Source organism: Castor canadensis, chromosome 10, assembly GCF_047511655.1.
Source record: "Castor canadensis chromosome 10, mCasCan1.hap1v2, whole genome shotgun sequence".
In the NCBI taxonomy this organism is placed as follows: Eukaryota; Metazoa; Chordata; class Mammalia; order Rodentia; family Castoridae; genus Castor; species Castor canadensis.
This window is the reverse complement of record NC_133395.1, coordinates 98888748-98911699: the sequence shown is the minus strand read 5'-3', so window position 1 is coordinate 98911699 and position 22952 is coordinate 98888748. Positions and strand designations below refer to the sequence as shown.

Here is a 22952-nt window from a genome sequence, read left to right as displayed (position 1 = left end):
CACCTGATTGGGGCCTACATCTCGAGTTTGCTACCATGGTGGACATGAGGGGCACTTCTACAGAGAATGCTTAAGGGGGGACAGCCCGGGAAACAGCCTTGCCCCCAGTCAGGACCCTACCCTCTCTGGAAAGGTAACCACTGGAGGTCTAAGTGCCCCCGTCTCCAGATGAAAGGAGAGGTGCCACCTCCCATGGATTGATGGGTTCCAGCCTCTTGTCCATGCTCCATTTCTTGGAGCCTTAGGGTAGTCATAATGGTAAAAAAGCTAGAGGTCATTTTCCTTTTACACAGTGGAGCCCATTTCTCTGTCTTATCTTTCTGTCCTGGTCCACAGTCCAATGACAAGGTTATCACTCAGGACAAATCTGGCCAGACCCTACAGCATTAGTTTACATGGCCTCTGGCCTGCTTTTGGGGAGACCTCCTCTTCTGTCACTCTTTCCTCATAGTAACTAAAACTCCAATGTTCCTTCTGGAACAAGATTTACTGTCACAACTAAAAACTCAAATTCTCCTTCCTTAGGTAACTATCTCTGCTGCCCCCTCCTTCAGAAACAAATAGATCCCACAATGTAAACTGATGAGATAAATGTAGGGCGACCCTGGACAGCCCTCCCTATTTAAATAAAACTCAAAAATCCCTCACAATTTCCACACCCAAAACAATATCCCCTCAAGCCTGAGGGAAGATGAGGCCTTATGCCTATCATAAATTCCTTAAAAAACAAGGACTACTAATTAGTTACTTCAGCCCCTATAATAAATTTAAAGTTTTTATAAAAGTTAATTTTAAAATACAAGTTACAAAATAAACAACTAAAAGAGATATAAATAGGTAATAAATATATTTTTTAAGAAATTAAAGAAAAAATTGTTTTTAAATAAAAAAGGATTTTATAAAGAAGGGCTTGTCCTAAATATTGTTTCAAATAAGAGAGATAAAGACAAGCCATCAAAGAGTTTAATATGTTATATAAAGGTCTAAGTAAGTTTTAAAAAATGTATAATAAGCTTCAATGTGTAATAAAATTAAAGTTAAATATAATCTAAGAGTTGTCTACAAAATTTTTAGGGTCATGTCAAACTAAAATAAAATTCTCTATGTCTATAAAATAACAAGGTTATCTTAATATTGTTCTGCTCTGAGTAACATCTACAAAAAAAAGTTACAAAAAAGATTTTCTCAATGAAATTATTTATGTTTTTTGTTGATCTTGTTAAACTTTAAGTACTACTAAATCAGAGTTCATTTATATATTTGCTCATACAAAGGTCTCTTAAATGACCACCTTATAACTGTGTTTGCTGTCTAGACTTTATCTAAATATGGTACAAATGTTTACAGAGTTAAAAGTGTCAATTTATGTAAAATGATGAGCTAAATCTCTGTTTTATCCCAAAGTATTACATTTAACCTACATTCTGACAGTCAGCCTATATTTGCCTTTAAAGGTCCCACAAATGCTTCATAACAACTAACCTGGTTAGTCTTGCCACAAAAATTTAAAGACAGCCCTCATCTTTGTGAACAGGCCATAATCAGAGCCTTATTAGATTGGCACTACCCAGAGGCCACCCTTCTTCAATGCAGAGCCATAGAGCCCCTTATCTACAATGCAACTGTGTCCCTTTTAAAACTTTCTGGCCTCCAGAAATACAAAGTCTCTAAGGAAAATGCTCAATTATGTCTCCCTCAGGTCATCTACTTAGGTGTGTTCTTAAAAGGACAGACTCACTCCCTGAGTCATGAGTAAATCAACTTAATTCTCCATTTCCCCCTTCCCATGGCTTAGAGCTTTCCTGGGAGTTAAAGGATTTTATAAACTTTAGATCCCTAGGCATGCAGTCCCTTAGCAGACACTTTTTATGCTCCTCCTAATATTTCTATTTGTGTCTTAAATAATATATGGCCACCATTTCTCTTAGAAAAATTGCCTCCAACAGACGCTGGTCCTCTGGCTGACTACCTGCCTTATCTTAATCTTCTCAGGGAACTTCTCAAAGAGCATACAGACCAGATCCTGCCTCACCCTATAACAATTTCTGTTAAATCAGGGGATCTTTTCTCCCAAAAGATCTTCTACTCTCTCCATTGGGACTTTGATGGACCAGCCCTCATATGGTCATTCTCATGACACCCACTGCTGTCAGGCTCAATGGGATTCCCCAGTGGCAGCACCTCTTAAGGAACAGACTTTTAAAACCCTCTAGAGAACAACATTTCACAGTGGTTCTCCTGGCTAATGCCCATCCTAATGTTTATATTTACTGCTCTCCTATTCTTAAGCTTCCTCCCTTGTATCATACTACATGTCTGCTACTGCTAATCAAAAATTTAACCAGTTGTACCTCCAGGGACATCAACCTCTCCAAAACCGCCCAGAAAAACTACTGTAAAGGCCCCATCCAGGATGCCACAGGAGCCTGAGGATCCTGCCCCATATAACACCCCTGCCAGCAGGAAGCAGCTAAAGAGACCGATGCTTTGCCCCAATTCCTGATCCTCAGCCCCTACCCTCAACATTATTAAACAAAAAATGGGGGAATGATGGGAATTGTCTCTTCTGCAGCCTAAGCTGCAGCTGGTTTCACTCCTTGCAAAACAAAGCCCACTGTTTCTTATCTCTCACCCCCCTTCCTTTTCCCATCCCTAGACCTTGCTTCTGCAGCTGGTCTCATCCCTTACAGATCAAAGCCCACAGTTCCTTATCTCCTGCCACCTTCCTTTGCCTGCTCCAAGACCTTGCTCCTGCAGTTCATCTCTTCATTTGCAGATCAAAGACCATCCCTTGTCCTAGCTTTCTCCCAAATCTACTTAAGGCCAGACCCACTGAGAAAAGCTGCTGTGCCATTTTTCTTTTCCTTTTCTTGGCCAGCCAGCCTGCTTATTAAACTTTTGGACATGAGATAATTTTCATGAGCTTCCTTTGTGTGTGATGTGCGGCATTTTCCTAACAGACAGGAAGGTAAGGTAAGTCCCTTGAGGGATGGTACCAGTGGGAGGGGGAGGACATAAGGAAAGGGAGAAGGAAGGCAAATATGGTGGAAGCACTGTGTATTCATGTAAAAAAAATGGAAAAATGATGTCTGCTGTAACTGTTCTAAGAAAGGAGATGGGGGATAAAAGAGAAAGATGGAGGAGGTGAATCTACCTAAGATATGAGATATACTGAAAGCACTTGGTAACTGTCCCAGGTACCTGCCATACAAACAATTATAATGTGATAATAAATATATTTTAAAAAGCTAAGTGATTAAACAAAACATTAAAAAAGAAATTGCATGAGGGCCAGGCATAGTGGTGCATACCTATCCTCCCAGCTATGAAGGAGATGTAAGTAGGAGGATCACAGTCCCAAGGCCAGTCCTGGGCAAAAACACCAGACTCTATCTGAAAAACAGCAAAGGCAAAAAGGGCTGGGGGCACAGCTCAAGTGGTAGAGCCTCCATGAAATAAGCACAAAGCTTTGTGTTTAAACCCCAGTATCATCAAAAAAATTTTAAAAGGAAAGAAGGAGGGAGGAGGAAAAGGAGGGAGTTGCATCATGCATGATGTGGCAATCAATGTACCAACAGCACTCACCAACTAACGTTTTAGACAGTGTTTTTGATCTGACAGCATCACTGCTTTAATCTTGGGACATTGTCTTACACTTTAAATATGTGAATGTATTATTTTATCAGTAATAAAATAATTATATTTTCAAATATGTCATTTTATATTATTTTCTCATAGTTTTAAAAACTGAATCAAAGACTGATAACTTGTTACTACTAATTTATCTGTGAGGCTATTTTTTTAATTCTCAGCATTATTTTGAGCACTGTTATATTTCATGGCCACCTCTTAGTGTTCCACTACTACATTATAAGCTTTAAAGTGCTCTGTGGCTGGGTAGGCTGAAGAATAATGGTACTGCTATAAAATGTCACTTTAAAAGATACATGGTTAAAGAGGTAGGGCTCAGAAAACATTAGGATGTATTTCAGATTCTGAGGACTTAACAAAAAGCATTATTTTGATTATTAAAATGATGCGTGAAGCTGAGTGTTGCCTGAGGCTAACTTCCACTGCTAATACCAATGTAAATTAGATCACAATAGAAACAAGATCAACCCCACAATTCAATATGAAATTCTTGGACATGAAAAACTTCTGTGTGGCCACCATAAACACAGATCAAGTATTCAAGGGTGAAGCAGCCACAAGAGGAATCCACAGGCAAAGAAGCTTTATTCTGGGAGCAGTGAAAATCAGGGACATTGGCTGTCCTAGACAGCAGCATAAGAAAGAAATCATTTTCAACTGCAAAACAGATTAATATATTGTCAAAAGTTCAAAGATGGTAAGTGCTCAAAGAGATCAGGAGATTGTTCAATGAATACTTGTGAAATTTTCAAAGAGAATCAAAATTGAAAAACTGCTTACACAGAATGGATTCTGAAAAAATGCCTCAAAATTTACCTACCTTAGCTACTCCAGTTCACATTCCTGTCTCTTATTGTTCCTCACCACTTATTCTTCACTCAACCACTGTAAACCTGAGTCATCTTTCCCTCCTCCTTCACCTCATTTTCATCTCTTATTAGCTCTAAGTTTGGAGGATTCTACTTTTTCATCTGAAATCCACTCCTTTCTTCTGCTCTCTCAAGACAGAGCCAAGTTTAGGACTTGAACTATTAAAATAAGATTTTATCCTTCCAGCATCTGGTGCTTTTCCTTCCAATTCATTTTATCACTGAGAAAGATGCATCTTTCTAAGGCTTTAATCAGACTGGTATCCCTTCAAAACTTCTTAAATTGGCCTGGCATTGAAGATTCCAATGATTTTCTGTCTGGGCACCCACAGTCCATCAATGCACACATTCCCACAATTCAACGTCCCTATCTTTTCTACAAACTTCCCTTTACATCTGGATCTCACCAGGCACATACCTTTCTTTATTCAAATTCTTCGTAGTTTTCAAACATTGCTTCCTCAACAAACATTGCTTCCTCAACAAAACCTTTCTCCATCATCCAGACTCGATGTCACATCCTGTCCAGACACACGTGACTTGACATATATCATGATCTACTTGGAAGCTGTAATTTTGGCTAGAAATCCAATTTATCTGTTGCATTTACTATTATTTGAATCCAACTAATATTATTAAGTCCTATCCAGCTGGACCCAGTGATGCACACCTGTTTTATGAAAGGCAGAGATCAGGAAGACCATTGTTGGAGGCTAGCTGGGATAAAATGTTAGGAAGACTCCATCTCAACCAATAAGCCAGCTGTGGGGGTGTGTGCCAGTGGTCCCAGCCACTCTGACAGCATTGGTAAAAGGATTGAAATCCAAAGCTGGCCCAAGCAAAAAGTGAGATTCTATATGAAATACAGCTTAAGCAAAAGGACTGGTGGTGTTGGGGGGGGGCCTCAAATGGTAGAGTGGCTGCCTAGTAAACACAATGTCCTCAGTTCAAACCCCAGTACTGCCTCCCCCTCAAACATGACACATCTGCCAGGCACTAAAACAGGTACCAGAAATCAGGGGAGAATAGAATAGCTATGGTCCTTCAAATTACAAAGTATGCCAGAATTAGCCCTGAGTCTTCATAGTGCACTGCATAGTAGGCAGCTAGAACAACTGTCGTATCAAGTACTAAAAACCACTTCATAAATAGTCAAAGTGCCATTAAATTAAGGTGTTTAGTTTAAAAATTATAATTCTCTACTCAGGAGGCAGAGGCAGGAGGATTGTGAGTTCAAGGCCAGCCCAGTCATAGGTAGCAAAGCCTGTCTCAAAAACAAAATAAAGGCAAAAACACCAAAGGGCATAGCTCATAGAGAAGTGGTAGAGCACTTGTCTAGCATGCATAAGACCATGAGTTCAAATCCCAGTAACACAATTAAAAAAATACATGTATATATATATACACACGCACACACTCACATATGTATAGATACACACTCACACACACTCATATATGTAATTAAAGTGATAGTTCTAAATGGAAAATTTGAACTCTGATATTGAAATATTTAAATCCATAATTAAAGACCTGTGTATAGCTGTAGCAAATGTACAATGATCAAATATTTGCACTAAAATATCATAGAGCAAAAATTTCCATTTTAAAAAGACCTCAGTTTACTTTTTGTAAAAAGACAAGAGAGAAGATAAGAGAAAGAAAATGAAACTTTGGCATCAGTGGGAGTTTCAGTGTAATGATTCATTGAATGAAAAAAGACCATGGGTTTGTTTTTTGACAGTTTTAGAGTCTTCATGAAATCTGTCCAAATTCATGTAGAAATGGCATGGATATGAATATGTATACTGACCAGATAAGAAGATGACATAGTCTACATGATGAATTATCTCACACTGCCATTAAAGAAAAGAACAAGATAAGATTTCTCACAGGGTCATATTCTTGACCAAATCACCAGGGAAGGAGCACTGGCATTTGAAAGGTGAAGAATTTTAACTGTACATTCTAAATAAGTATGAATGATTACACCTCAGTTTCAAGTATCCACACTCTCCACAACTACCATCCAGTGCTCTAGTCTTACCACCCTCAGCTCTGCCTGTCTCTGCTCCCAGAGATTCCCCACTTACCTCATAGGTAGGTTTGATGTTCAAGACTTCACCCAGTGCTGCCACATGTCTCATAATGCCATTGTTCCTCTCTAAGCAGACACACTTGATGGAAGCTTCTTCCAGTGTTGAAACTTCAGCAGCATCAAAGAGGTGCCTGATCAGAAACTTGTCACTGGAGCTGTCTTTACAGAAAAGCAACAGGGAATAACAGTTGACGGAGTAGAGTTCATGGATATGCAAGAAAATTTTGTGACACAGGCTGTGACATCCAAATGACTAGAAATGTCTTTCACTAATTCCAAGAGACATGAACACTTTTGCCCTTCATCACTATAAACCTTAGAGTGGGGGGAGTTAGAGGCATCTGTTTCTTCTTTCCCGAGTCCAAGAGGACACTCACAATTCCCTCAGAATCTGTGACCACGATGGGTCTGAATGTCTGGTCAAACTCCAAGACAGAGATTTTCTTGGTTGGTGTGCCAGGTGTACTGCTCTCTACATGAGGACTCTGCTGAAAAGGCCAAAGGCAATACGTGGTGTGGCTTCAGACTCCTTCCTTTTTCACAGGATGAGAGAGTTTGCTGAACTCTCTCAGCAAACCATGTGTTGACAGTTTCTCTGCAGAACCTAATGTAGATATATTGGGTACTTGAGGAGGAAGAGTCTACCCCTGACAGTTGCCAAAAGTTCTGCCAGTGCAGTGTTGTAGATGCTCTCCCAATTTTGGGAGCTGTAGAAAAAAATGCTATTCCTTCTCTGGATGGCAATTTGTTTAATAAGTTTTAAAATGCATCTAGCCTTTGTTCTAAAGTTCCTTTTCCAAGTGGCAAGAAACACAAGGGTATTGACTGCAGTACTGTTTCTATAGCAAAGCTAAGCAGCAATGTAATGCCATCAATGGAGGCTGGCAGATACATCATAGCACATTTATACAGTGAAACACTAAGCTCAAAAAATAATGTTTATATGTACTCAGTGGAAGAGGGTATGCTTATCATATGCAAGGCTCTGGGTCCATGTGATCATGTCTGATGAAAGGGTAAAAAGGAGCAGATAGGATTCAAGATACCTGGTTGGAATTTTGGTTTGTTAGTTTTGTTTTATTTGAGTCAGGGTCTCAGTATGTATACTAGCCTGGCCTGGAACTTGCAACCTTCCTGCTTCATTCTCCCAAGTTCTGAGATTACAGGCATGTGGGTTTACGCCTAACCTGAGTGGTAGTTCTGGCCAAGCAAATCACTTCTCTGGCCTAGGGTAAGATCTCTATTCCTCTTGATTCCTTCCTTGATGCTATGGGATTTTGGAAACACTCAATTAATAATATTAGGGGAAAAACATCTTACTTACACCTAGTGAGGCAGATATTAACAGTACTGCTTTCTAAATTATGAAGCTAACTTAAACATCTGAACCAAACCCAGTATATTTTACAATGGTAAAGCCAGGAATCAAATCCAGGTCTTTTATTTCCAGAACAATGGCCTATAAAAATATCAACTTTCCCAGAGTATTAACTGCTGTCACAAAGAAGACATTCTATCTAACTGAATTCGAAAGCCAAAATCAAAATAAATCGAGAAGACATAGAGAGAAAAAGATCTTTCACAACAATACAATCCTTAATTTAATCCTTAACACAGGATTACCAACAATAGCATGCCATATAACACTGTGGTAAAAATATTGTCAAAAGATTCAGAGCACAAAGATTCTTCAGGATAGCAGATTTAAAAAAATCTAACTAAATACTGACATGTATGTGTTTTTCTAGAAATAGTTCATTTTATAAATCAAAGCAATGCACTGAAAAGAATTAATAATGAATGTCTGATATAAGAATTAATGTAAGGGTTGATAGATTTAGCAAACAAAATAGAACACCCAGCTAAAACTGAGTTTCAGGTAAAGAAAGAATAATTTTTAGTGTAAGATTTGAAAATCAAATATAACTGGGTGTCCTGTATTTTATCTGTCCATGATAGTCATTCTACAGTGTTTTTTCTAAATAAAGTTTCAGATAAAAAGACAACAAAGGACAGGTAAGTTCTATGTAGCATACTAATGAGCTTCAGCTAACAAATCAATAATGTTGCTATGCAAAGAGCACAAAGGATGACTACACTGTGGTCTTGTGCATAACCGGACCTTTGGAAAGTTCTTGGATTAATAACCTATTGTAGCATAAAATCAAACTAGAATCAAACTCTTTTATTTTGCTCTCAAAGTCATGCAAATACTATATTTTACAAGAAGGAAGAAATCAACTGCAATCTTCTTATAAAAGGAAAAGTTATTAGTTGCTAAACATTCTTGTGATTACAAAGGTCTGAGAGACTGTTTTGCACTGAGTTCTTGGTTCTAATCTTTGCATTTGCTTCTTCCCTTAAGTTTCAATTTCATCCTTCGTAAAAAGGGGAAATACCAAATGTTCCAATCTCTGTATAAAGTGTAAGGTGCTATCTTCAGCAGGTTATAAAGTCAAGAACCCCAAGCTAGCAAGAAGTGGATAATCTAGTTCCAGCTACATGATACACAGGTGACATGTTGAACCATCACAACTTCTTCAGAAGTCAAGTTTGTCAGTGGCAACAGTGGCTTTGGTATCAACAGCCAATGAAGACCCCACACCAGCTTACATTGTCACAGGTCATGAGGTGGTTCTTGGGTAAGACAATTCAACCTCGTTTTGCCCCTCAACTTCCTCATTTTAAAACAAGATGAAAATCTCCTGACTCCTTTACTCATATCACAGGACCAATTACAAAATGCATGTGGAAGAATTTCAAAACCACCTCCTTAAAAGTCAAAATCAAATGCAAGAAGAGAAGGCAAGATCACTATAACAAGATTTTAATATCTCCTACATCCTTTGTGCCTGTTCCCATGGAGATGAAGATTTGGGGTAAGGATAAGTGGCTGTTCATCTCCACATAAAGTTCAGCCACATGGAGTAAAAAAAAGGATGACAGTGCTGGGTATAGTGGTGTATGTTTGTAATCACAGCTACCTGAGTGGCAGGGAAGATCACCAGTTCCAGGCTAGCCTGGGAAAAGTTAACAAGACTCCATCTCAAAAAAAGGCCTGGAGGGGGTAGCTTGAAGTTGCTTAGCATGTGTGAGGCCCTGTGTTCAATCCCAGCAGAGCAATGAAAAGAGTGAAAAGGTGTGTATGGCACATGCCCACAGGCAGGTGAAAGAACTGGCTGGGCACAGGCTACCTGCATGCACCAAGAACACTTAATGTCCTTTTCCAAAGCAGATATTTCAAAACACCATCCTTTGCAGAATCCCTCTAAATTTTCTTTTAAAACAGAAGAGTATAAATTACATCATAGCTATTTGAACAAAAACAATGAAAAAGAAACAAGTTCCACTGTGGTATTTTTAATTCTTTGCCACAAGCACTAATAATTGTAAGGAACTGCTGAATAAAGACCACACCACATGTGAGAAATAAAGATTTATTGGACCCAGACCACAGGGCTTCCCCCCTGAGATCAGAGAGCAGTGGCTTGGCTGAAATGGGTAGTGGGCTTTATAGGAGGATCCAAGCCATGGGGGAGGGAGAGAGCCTCTGGTCTCTGATTATCTGTGATCACCAGATGGAACAGGTCAACATACCTAGCTAGTTGAGTAACTGGAAGTTTCTGAGGTATTTTTCAAGCAGAGAAACAAACAGGGGAGTTGGGCAAGCATCATAAATCAGGGGGTCAGGTTTCTGTGCTAGCCTCAGGACCTTCCACCAACCCCAAGAATGCCAGGGACCTAACAATAATTTAGGGTACAACTTTCATGTGTAGGCATCCTCACTAACTGCCATGCAAACCTGGAAGCCCTCAGAAATCATAGGGCTTCAACACTGTCAGCTGATTCAACTTTTACAAGGCTGCTAATGAAAGACAAGACAGAAAGCCCTAGCCAAGTAAAATGCAATGAAAACTGAAGCCAAGAATTTATAATCAATGACAAGACCCTGATGTTTAACATCCCATCCCAATGGTTCCCTCTTCTCATCCAAATCTGTTTCATTATCCTCCACTCACTTGCTTCCTGCCTTACTTTATTATACCAAAACATTCTTACCACATAAATGAGCTGTATTATGCACTTGTTTTCAGTGGGTAAATTCAGTTTTGTTTTTCAGCTTTTCTCATATGTCTTAAATACCCGGAGACATGCTGGAGGACACCAAAACTGATTTGAAGAGTGATTCATCTCAGGCCACACTAATGTGAATACCACTTGCGGCTTCAAACTTGTATATACCACAGGTGATGCTCGGGGTCACTGTGGAACATAAGCACCTGCAGGACAAGGTCTAATAAGATGTGAGGGAAAAATCACATGAAAGTTGTCACAAACAGACCATGACTTCTTATCATAAGGTGACTTGAATCTTAAATTTCAAATCTTTGGAAACATAACTACAATCAGAAATGTGTTATACAATATTAAGACTCTAGGGGAGACACTTGCAGCTTGAACTACACATGCAGGAACAATTTAACATAAAAATCAGTGCCATTCGGATCATGTTTAACACATCTTGGTTTCAGGAGGCTTCTTTACAGCCCCAAAAGCACTGTGCCCTTCAAGGCATATGTAACAATGTGGCTGGAGAACATGAAAAACATCCACTACTAGGATGGCTCTCCAGCTGCTGTGGGTGCCAGTGTCTGCCATTTTGGGCCTTTAGTAGACAGAGGATGGATGGATTTCCCTGTGACTAATGAAGATTGATGGAATTCTGGGAGGGAGGGTCAAAGCTTAGGAGGTGAGTTGCTATCAATTTTCATAAGGGTTTTACCAGAGTTTATTTTATTAAAATGACACACATGGTAGAAATGAAATGCTACTTATTTCATTCCACACCCTACATGTTCCCACTTTTAAAGAGGGAAAATATTGTATTCTCATGAAAGCATTGTATTTTATTTTATTTATTTTTTTTTTCATTTTTCTTTTATTATTCATATGTGCATACAAGGCTTGGTTCATTTCTCCCCCATGCCCCCACCCCCTCCCTTACCACCCACTCCGCCCCCTCCCACTCCCCCCCCTCAATACCCAGCAGAAACTATTTTGCCCTTATCTCTAATTTTGTTGTAGAGAGAGTAAAAGCAATAATAGGAAGGAACAAGGGTTTTTGCTGGTTGAGATAAGGATAGCTATACAGGGCATTGACTCACATTGATTTCCTGTGCGTGGGTGTTACCTTCTAGGTTAATTCTTTTTGATCTAACCTTTTCTCTTTTCCCCTTTTCCTATTGGCCTCAGTTGCTTTAAGGTATCTGCTTTAGTTTCTCTGCGTTAAGGGCAACAAATGCTAGCTAGTTTTTTAGGTGTCTTACCTATCCTCACCCCTCCCTTGTGTGCTCTCGCTTTCATCATGTGCTCATAGTCCAATCCCCTTGTTGTGTTTGCCCTTGATCTAATGTCCACATATGAGGGAGAACATACGATTTTTGGTTTTTTGAGCCAGGCTAACCTCACTCAGAATGATGTTCTCCAATTCCATCCATTTACCAGCGAATGCTAACATGTCGTTCTTCTTCATGGCTGCATAAAATTCCATTGTGTATAGATACCACATTTTCTTAATCCATTCGTCAGTGCTGGGGCATCTTGGCTGTTTCCATAACTTGGCTATTGTGAATAGTGCCGCAATAAACATGGGTGTGCAGGTGCCTCTGGAGTAACAGTCTTTTGGGTATATCCCCAAGAGTGGTATTGCTGGATCAAATGGTAGATCGATGTCTAGCTTTTTAAGTAGCCTCCAAATTTTTTTCCAGAGTGGTTGTACTAGTCTACATTCCCACCAACAGTGTAAGAGGGTTCCTTTTTCCCCGCATCCTCGCCAACACCTGTTGTTGTTGGTGTTGCTGATGATGGCTATTTTAACAGGGGTGAGGTGGAATCTTAGTGTGGTTTTAATTTGCATTTCCTTTATTGCTAGAGATGGTGAGCATTTTTTCATGTGTTTTCTGGCCATTTGAATTTCTTCTTTTGAGAAAGTTCTGTTTAGTTCACATGCCCATTTCTTTATTGGTTCATTAGTTTTGGGAAAATTTAGTTTTTTAAGTTCCCTGTATATTCTGGTTATCAGTCCTTTGTCTGATGTATAATTGGCAAATATTTTCTCCCACTCTGTGGGTGTTCTCTTCAGTTTAGAGACCATTTCTTTTGATGAACAGAAGCTTTTTAGTTTTATGAGGTCCCATTTATCTATGCTATCTCTTAGTTGCTGTGCTGCTGGAGTTTCATTGAGAAAGTTCTTTCCTATACCTACTAACTCCAGAGTATTTCCTACTCTTTCTTGTATCAACTTAAGAGTTTGGGGTCTGATATTAAGATCCTTGATCCATTTTGAGTTAATATTGGTATAGGGTGATATACATGGATCTAGTTTCAGTTTTTTGCAGACTGCTAACCAGTTTTCCCAGCAGTTTTTGTTGAAGAGGCTGCTATTTCTCTATCGTATATTTTTAGCTCCTTTGTCAAAGATAAGTTGCTCATAGTTGTGTGGCTTCATATCTGGATCCTCTATTCTGTTCCACTGGTTTTCATGTCTGTTTTTGTGCCAGTACCATGCTGTTTTTATTGTTATTGCTTTGTAATATAGTTTGAAGTCAGGTATTCTGATACCTCGTGCATTGTTCTTTTGACTGAGTATTGCCTTGGCTATTCGTGGCCTCTTGTGTTTCCATATAAATTTAACAATAGATTTTTCAATCTCTTTAATGAATGTCATTGGAATTTTGATGGGAATTGCATTAAACATGTAGATTACTTTGGGAAGTATCGACATTTTTACTATGTTGATTCTACCAATCCATGAGCATGGGAGATCTCTCCACTTTCTATAGTCTTCCTCAATCTCTTTCTTCAGAAGTGTATAGTTTCCTTGTAGAGGTCTTTCACATCTTTTGTTAGGTTTACACCTAGGTATTTGATTTTTTTGAGGCTATTGTAAATGGAATTGTTTTCATAAATTCTTTTTCTGTTTGCTCATTGTTAGTGAATAGAAATGCTAATGATTTTTCTATGTTGATTTTATATACTGCTACCTTGCTATAGCTATTGATGATGTCTAGAAGCTTCTGAGTAGACTTTTTTGGGTCTTTAAGGTATAGGATCATGTCGTCTGCAAATAGGGATATTTTGACAGTTTCTTTACCTATTTGTATTCCTTTTATTCCTTCTTCTTGCCTAATTGCTCTGGCTAGGAATTCCAGTACTATGTTGAATAGGAGTGGAGATAGTGGGCATCCTTGTCTGGTTCCTGATTTTAGAGGGAATGGTTTTAATTTTTCTCCATTAAGTATAATGCTGGCTGTAGGTTTGTCATATATAGCTTTTATAATGTTGAGGAACTTTCCTTCTATTCCTAGTTTTCTTAGAGCTTTTATCATGAAATGGTGTTGGATCTTATCAAAGGCTTTTTCTGCATCTATTGAGATGATCAAGTGGTTTTTGTCTTTGCTTCTGTTAATGTGGATTATTACATTTATTGATTTTCGTATGTTGAACCACCCCTGCATCCCTGGGATGAAGCCTACCTGGTCGTGGTGAATAATCTTTTGGATGTGTTGCTGAATTCAGTTTGCCATTATTTTGTTGAGGATTTTTGCATCAATGTTCATTAAGGAGATTGGCCTATAGTTCTGCTTTTTGGAGGTGTCTTTGCCTGGTTTTGGGATAAGTGTAATACTGGCTTCATAAAATGTGTTTGGCAGTTTTCCTTCCCTTTCTATTTCATGGAACAGTTTAAGGAGGGTTGGTATCAGTTCTTCCTTAAAGGTCTGATAGAATTCAGCAGAGAATCCATCAGGTCCTGGACTTTTCTTTTTGGGGAGACTCTTGATTGCTGCTTCAATTTCATTTTGTGTTATAGGTCTATTCAGGTGATTAATTTCCTCTTGGTTCAGTTTTGGATGATCATATGTATCTAGAAATCTGTCCATTTCTTTTAGATTTTCAAATTTATTTGAATATAGGTTGTCAAAGTAGTCTCTGATGATTTCCTGGACTTCCATGGTATTTGTTGTTATCTCCCCTTTTGCATTCCTAATTCTACTAATTTGGGTTTTTTCTCTCCTCATTTTAGTCAGGTTTGCCAGGGGTCTATCGATCTTGTTTATTTTTTCAACGAACCAACTTTTTGTTTCATTAATTCTTTGTATGGCTTTTTGGTTTCTATTTTGTTGATTTCAGCTCTTATTTTTATTATTTCTCTCCTTCTATTTGTTTTGGGATTCGCTTGTTCTTGTTTTTCTAGGGGTTTGAGATGTATCATTAGGTCATTGATTTGGGATCTTTCAATCTTTTTAATATATGCACTCAGGGCTATAAACTTTCCTCTGAAGACTGCCTTAGCTGTGTCCCATAGGTTCCGGTAGGTTGTGTTTTCATTTTCATTGACTTCCAGGAACTTTTTAATTTCCTCTTTTATTGCATCGATGATCCATTCTTCATTAAGTAATGAGTTATTTAGCTTCCAGCTTTTTGCATGTTTTTTGTCTTTACTTTTGTTGTGAGTTCTACTTTTACTGCATTGTGGTCAGATAGTATGCACGGTATTATTTCTATTTTCTTATATTTGCTGAGGCTTGCTTTGTGCCCTAGGATATGATCTATTTTGGAGAAGGTTCCATGGGCTGCTGAGAAGAATGTATATTGTGTAGAGGTTGGATGAAATGTTCTGTAGACATCTACTAGGTCCACTTGATCTATTGCATATTTTAGATCTTGGATTTCTTTATTGAGTTTTTGTTTGGATGACCTATCTATTGATGATAATGGAGTGTTAAAGTCTCCCACAACCACTGTGTTGGCGTTTATATATGCTTTTAGGTCTTTCAGGGTATGTTTGATGAAATTGGGTGCGTTGACATTGGGTGCGGACAGATTGATGATTATTATTTCCTTTTGGTCTGTTTCCCCTTTTATTAGTATGGAATGTCCTTCTTTATCTCGTTTGATCAATGTAGGTTTGAAGTCTACTTTGTCAGAGATAAGTATTGCTACTCCTGCTTGTTTTCAGGGGCTATTGGCTTGGTAAATCTTCTTCCAGCCTTTTATCTTAAGCCTATGCTTATTTCTGTCGGTGAGATTGGTCTCCTCTAAGCAACAAATTATTGGGTCTTCCTTTTTAATCCATTTCATCAAACAGTACCTTTTGATGGGTGAATTAAGTCCATTAACATGAAGCATTAGTACTGATAGGTATGTGGTGATTCCTGTCATTTAGTTTTCTTAGTTGTTTGAAGGTTTGATTGTGTGTAGCTAAGTTGAGGTTACTCTACTTTCTTCCTTTTTCTTTTCCTGTGGTTTGGTGCTGCCTGTCTTTTCATGGTTAAGTTGGGTTTCACTTTCTGTGTGCAGAATCCCTTGAAGAATCTTTTGTAGTGGTGGCTTTGTGGTCACATATTGTTTTAGTTTCTGCTTATCATGGAAGACTTTTATTGCTCCATCTATTTTGAATGATAGCTTTGCTGGGTAGAGTATCCTGGGATTGAAGTTATTTTCATTCAGTGCCCAGAAGATTTCACCCCATGCTCTTCTTGCTTTTAATGTTTCTGTTGAGAAGTCTGCTGTGATTTTGATGGGTTTACCTTTGTATGTTACTTGTTTTTTCTCTCTTGCAGCCTTCAATATTCTTTCCTTAGTTTCTGAACTTGTTGTTTTAATGATGATATGTCGTGGAGTAGTTCTATTTTGATCTGGTCTGTTTGGTGTCCTGGAGGCCTCCTGCATATGTATGGGACTATCTTTCTCTAGATTTGGGAAATTTTCCGTTATTATTTTGTTGAATATATTATGCATTCCCTTCGCTTGCACCTCTTCTCCTTCTTCGATGCCCATGATTCTCAAGTTTGGTCTTTTGATAGAGTCGGTGAGTTCTTGCATTTTCTTTTCACAGGTCTTGAGTTGTTTAATTAATAGTTCTTCAGTTTTTCCTTTAACTACCATTTCTTCTTCAAGTTCTGAGATTCTGTTTTCTGTTTGTTCTATTCTGCTTGATTAGCCTTCCGTTTTGTTTTGCAGTTCTGTTTCATTCTTTTTTTTGAGGTTTTCCATATCCTGGGTGGTTTCCTCTTTAATATTGTCTATTTTTGTCCTGAGTTCATTTATCTGTTTATTCATCGTGTTCTCTCTTTCACTTTGATGTTTTTATAGTGCTTCTATGGTTTCCTTTATTTCTTCTTTTGCTTTTTCCAATTCTCTATTTTTGTTGTCTTGGAATTTCTTGAGTGTCTCCTGTACATTTTGGTTGACCCTATCCAGTATCATCTCTATAAAATTCTCATTGAGTACCTGTAGTATGTCTTCTTTTAAATTATTCTTGTGGGTTTCATTGGGTCCTTTGGCATAGTTTATCTTCATTTTGTTGGAGTCTGTATCTGAGTATCTCTCTTCTTCATTCCCCTCTGTTTCCTGTACTAATTTTTTGCTGTGGGGAAACTGTTTTCCTTGTTTTTACTGTCTTCCTGTCACTGTCTTTGGTGTTGGTACTGTCCCTGTACTGTGTGCAATTAAGTATTTTCCAGCTTGTAATAATAACAATGGTGATATTTAGAATGGAATCGTGAGCTGAGATGGAAAGCAAGAAGTTAAAGAATAGGGACAAACAAATACACAGACAAGAAGGAGAAAACAGAGCAAGGTATCAGATAAGAAAGTTTCAAAGGTATAAACAGGGAGCGTTAGTGTACTAATCGACAGTAAGCTGAACAGACATTAGAGAGACAGAGTATTGAAAATTAAAAATAAAAAAAAAGATAAGAATAAAAATAAAAAATAAGTAAATGAAAGGAATATCTATATGTAAAAATGAATTAAAATAAAATGAAAAATAGAAAATTAAAATAAAAACCAATAAACCATAAAACCCAAAAACCTCCAAGTTCAAATGCAATGAAGTTTCAGTCTTAATAATCTGGGTGTCCATATCAGTCTCCAATCCTGGAGATGGTGCCTCAGATGTTGTTCTGTAGTTGTCTCATCAAAGGGGATGCATAAAGTAGAACAAAACTACACACACACACACACAATAAACCCCACCAAGTGTCCCAAGTTCAAATGCAATACAGTTTCAGTAAGTTTTTCAGCATTCAGGTGTAATTCGGTTGTTCTCTTGTCAAAGGTAGGGAGAAGAAGAGAAAAAAAAGAGTCTGGAGATAGTTCTGAGAATGGTATCTGCAGCTGTGGCTTCCCTGCCCGCTGCTGTCAGCCTGCTGTTCCTGGCAGCATTATTTATGCATATCTCTGGGGTGAGCTTTGCACTCACCTGGCCCCACAGGCTTTGTTTGCTCAGAGTTCTCCTGTGCGGAGCCTCTGCTACAAGCTTTCCCCTTTCCAAGCACACTGTTAAAGGTGACACTGCACCTATGTTCTCAGGCCTGTGTGTTTATTTACAGTTCATGTGGGAGGTGGGTTTTCACCCCTATCCTGTGGAGTTTTCCTCCCACTGCCACTTTCAGAAGCTTTCCTGCTCCTGATTACTGGGTGGTGCTGCTGCTCCTGCCAGCCGCCATGTTTGTTTACAGTTCACATGAGAAGTGGGTCTTCCCTCCTCTCCTGTGCAGTTTTCCTCTGTACGCCACTCTCACAAGCTTTCCCACTCCTGGTTGCTGGGCACGTGCTCCCTCTCCCGCCAGAGCCTCTCCAGCCCGCCCAGCTTGTTTATTTACAGTCCTGGAAAGGATTCCCTTCCCCCAATCTTTGGCACTCCATGTGCCCCATCCTCTTTCCCGTGTGTCTTTATTGTTCTTATTGCTTATTAGTCAGTTTCTCTTTTTTCCCCGGGTGGAGGTCAGTCTGTCCAGGGGGCTATGCTGCCCTGGCCCAGGCTTGTCTGTGGGAGTACCACGGTACCGTGAAGCTCACCTGGTCCGCGTCTTCCCAAGCTGTCTGGGCACAGGTGACTGGCAGCCTGGGGACCCTTCTGGTTTCTCCATTTAACCTGAAGTGGAGATTTTCTGCACTGGCTGGAGGTGTGGAGGGGTCAAAGTTATGCCTCTTCTCAGTGATTATGCCTGCAAAGTGTGTCTCCAGCGTCTCTCCAAGATTTCACTATAGGAGGCTCGCTTTCTGCTTCCTCCCTCTAGCCACCATCTATAATGGTAAGTTTTTTTAAATGGACAGCAATATTTATTTTACAGGCACCATCTGTTTTTAATGTATATTATCTTACAAATAAAAATGCTACACCTTTTGCAAATGAGAAAAATGACAAAGATAAAAAAGAAAAAGATAATCTCAAAGAGGACTTGGAAATTCAACTAATTTAGCACATCTGAATTAAAAGTCTATATAGAAATAAAGTCTATGTAGAAAATTACATGAGACTGTAAAACTTCTGTTTATGGATTTGATCGAATCTGTCAAAAATTATTCCTCATTTAATATATTCTATTGCCATTATATGCCAAATATTCTCAGGCTTTTGCCTGGTACAAAACAAAGCAATGAAATTTAACTATCCCACCCCCATAATACTAAATGACCTGAAACATCACCCACAGTCACAGAGCAGGTTAGTAACTAATGAAAGGTAGCACTACTCTAATATGCCATCAAGAATAACAACTGTTAAGAGGCAGTAGCTCTAGGAAGGCTTCATTTGTACATTTGTGCATAGTAAAGACCCCAATTAACACTGCATCTGATGTCATTAGAAATTAATCTAGAATGGGAGGAGGGTATTCCACGTGTAGTTCACTGGAATCAAGTTAATATCTATGCCAATACATTATAAATTGTTCAATTACACCACCAACAGGTTTTAAGTACTAAAAAGCAACTGCTTCTCTCCTACAAGCTGTAGGTTTTAATGTGTGGTTCTTAGCTCTGTATTTGAAGATAATAATAGAAAACCATGTTTTATAACAGCATAACTGCTTTGAAGGTCAACCAAAATACATAGATGTTTAGAAATTTAGGAATGCCAGAAACTTCATCACATTCAACGACTTCCACAGAGTTCAGATCACTCAAGTCTGGGGACAGGATAGAGAAGCATGCCTGAATGTCATGAAATAAAAAGAAATGAAGTAGAGATAGTTCCACCAGCAAGCCTGACTAATGGTGCATATGGACAATCTAAATGAATCCAAAATTTGCTATAAATTTAAAAATGTAACACATGTCTCTAGAGAACTATTTTGTGTTATGCATTATCTGAATCACATACAGTATTTGTTTCACACTTACAATGCCTAATAAAGTGATATGAACATTTAGATTTAAAAAGTGACTGTAAACTTAAGATGTATGAAATGAATTTTTATCACTACAATGGGACCACACTGGGCTTAGTAGTCTGACATTTTTATAACTAACTGATGTCCACCTTCTTACTCTTCTTTAAAAATCTCCAGTTAATTCCACCAATATAAAGCAAACTGGAATGCTTTTCACGAAGGCCCTCTGGCTGTGCAAAAATCCTGAGATTATATTCTTTACAATGACATCTCAGCACTTTATAACTCCTAACCATGAGGACCTGCGCCTCACTCACTACTCAAACATCTTACACTGTCTTTTTCCAAGTTGTATTCAACATATAGTCTTCTCTTAACACACACCCTCCAATGTGTTCAGCCTACTGCCAACATCAAACATAACTAAAAATGTAATTGAAAAACAAATCTCTTGGAGTTTTACATTACCTAAATTTTATAATTAGCATTGTCATTTTGAGAACTGGGGATTTAAACCTATGCTACACTGGAAAAGAAGTAATAGAAAAAGAAATGTAATTTAACTGTTTCTATTTATATTCCATAAAATGTTGCTACATTTCAAAAGTTTTGGTAGGTTCTGACAGTGCTCTAACTAGTGAAAATTACCACTGCACCACCCCCAAGGTTTTGACTTTAAAGGGAAGTTTATGCAGATTTATCGGCCAAGCTGACTTTATTCTTGTAATTATTGATAATCTACCTAAGAACCCCACCAAAACACATGTTAAAGCCCAGCCTAGTTCTCTGCCTCCTCCCCACTCTCTTGCCCGAATTCAATGAGAGCAGAAGGGTGGGAGTGTAGAGGAGTAAAAGGACACTGAGGACAGATGGCCTCAATAGCAGTTGACCCCTGAAAACTGTTGGCTCACAGTAATGGATTCTAGACCTAGATGACTTTAGTGCCTCACTCCACACCCATAGAAAAGTGCTGCTCAAAAAGAACACTTTCAGAAAGAGCACTTTCCTTCCAAAGTTATCCTCGGACCCCTCTGGATTTTAAAGGAGGAAGGCTAAATCAGGAAAGATGACTTACAAAAAGGGGTGAGTACTTAAAGAGAGGAGTATTAGATTTGTCCCTGAGACCTAGTCTGTCAAAAGACCTATCAAATTGCCAACAAGTCTGAACGTTTCTTAGGGAAAACAGGATTAAAAGGGCCCAAGTAATATCTCTGCAAGAAAGTAGAAAGAGAAAAGTGACAGTTGATTTTCAATAAGGCATCTCCTGCAGGTGTGAGGGGCGTGACTTCCCAGCCTGAATCCCATCCCGACCCAGAGAAAGTGGAGGGGGGGATGATGAAAGAAATACCTCGTTTTCTCTCCAAAGAGCAACATTGCAAACGTGGCAGGGGTGAGGGGTTCCTTTCCGAACCCGACTGAGGCTGGAATCAGGAGGCTCCAGGAGCGAAAAATGCTCCGAGGTGAGGTCAGCGCAGGACACGCTGCCCAAGGCTCCCCTGGCTGGGAGCGCCGGGCAAAGCCGCGGCCACGAGCGGGAGAGTGGGAGCGGGCGCCCAGTCCCGGCCTCCTTCACCTTCACCGCTCCACAGCACAGCTTGGTCGAGGCTGCAGGACGTCACCGGAAGGGCTCAGGACCCTTCTCCAAAGTCAGCCCGAATCCACCCGCAGATCCTGGCCGCGCCGGACTCGGCACCGACTGCTCCGCCTTTCGGGAATCCAGGCAACCCGCTCTTGTTCTGACCTCCGGTCCCAGTTCATCTCTAACTGCAAGGCGAGCGATTCCCACGCGCGCCCAGACTGCCCGCAGTGCAGCAGCCTTCCAAAGCACAGGCTCCTGCCCCCGACCATCAGCGACCGCCTGGCTGGGGACCCGCCAGCCCCCAGGGGTCGCTTACCATGGCGCCTCCCTTGCGCTCTTTGTGTGCGCCCCGCAACCCGGGCAGAACTTTCCTTTCCGCGCTGTCATGGGTGAAAAAGCGAGTGAAAGGAAGCGCGGGACAATTGAGGGACTGGAAGGGACAGAAGGGGACGCACGTACTCTGGGTGTACTCTGGCATGTTGCTGCTTCCGGGCTTCCTTGCTGTCCAGTTTCTACTCTGGCTTCCCCACCCTCCAAGGCCAGCTCGAGGGGCCAGAGGAGGAGCGGAGCCACCAGATGGTTGTCCATGATACTTCTGGAGCTGCAGGGAAGGGGCGCCAAAGCTGTCTTGGTTTTGCTAACAGGTAGAAGGGTTGAGGAAGGCCGGGAGCGCAGTGTGCGAAAATAATATTGTTTCTGGGAATGCAGGGGCGCGGAGGACGCGGGTCACACGTTCAAATTCATTTTTTATTTCAATTTTGCAAGCAAGTTGGCTCGGATCCGACGATGTAGTTTTGTGACTGCACTGGCTGCAAGTGGAAGACTCAAATGGAGGACTGGCCGGGTCTGAAGACCTACTTCAAAACCAAAGAGCCTGGGGGCAGGACTTGTTCCATGGTTACCCTAGAGGAATTCAACAGAGGCAGAGATCCGCCCGGGTCGCGCTCCTTGCCCAGCTGCATCATCTGTAGTCCTCTTCTTACCATAAAGTAGAATACAACTCAGACGTTCCTGATTATCTGCCATAAAAACCAGACCTCTCATCTAGTTTATATCCACCAGCTCTTCCCCTTTCAGATACCATGCAACCCCAGCCCCATGAGCAGTGCCAACACCAGTGCCAGTACCAGTGCAAATCTGTGAAGACTTTGCTGCTTGTGTTCACTAAATTTTCCTTAATCTCAGGGGCAATGCTTCTGTCTTGCATGTCTGTGTAAATTATTAGTATTGTTTTCATTTGTTTAAAAATAAAAATTCATTTCTGTATTTTAAGCTAAAATGCTGTTGAAATTCCGTTGAGCTTGGGTCACTGGGTGGTAAAACAAATGGTATTGACTAAGAGTTAGCATCTAGTTAAGGTAGTAATGCCTGTGAAGAATGAGCTCAGATTTGTCCCTGACAGCTTTCTTAAGAGACCTGGAGGCCTTCTGGACATGTTATATAAATGTAATGGTAATTAAAAAAAACTATCATTGTAGCTCTAACCAGTCTCTTCCCTACGTGACTGGGGTTGAATGTCTTGGGGAAGGCACTGCCCCTCTCACCTCCAAGATATCTGACAAATGCATCAAGCTAGG

General features: G+C 39.8%; 1 pseudogene; it reads right to left on the bottom strand.

The window, feature by feature from the left end:
• Positions 1 to 4114: 4114 nt before the first annotated feature.
• On the bottom strand, positions 4115 to 21170 carry LOC141411404 (cGMP-specific 3',5'-cyclic phosphodiesterase pseudogene; annotated as a pseudogene).
• Between the last annotated feature and the right edge of the window lie 1782 nt (positions 21171 to 22952).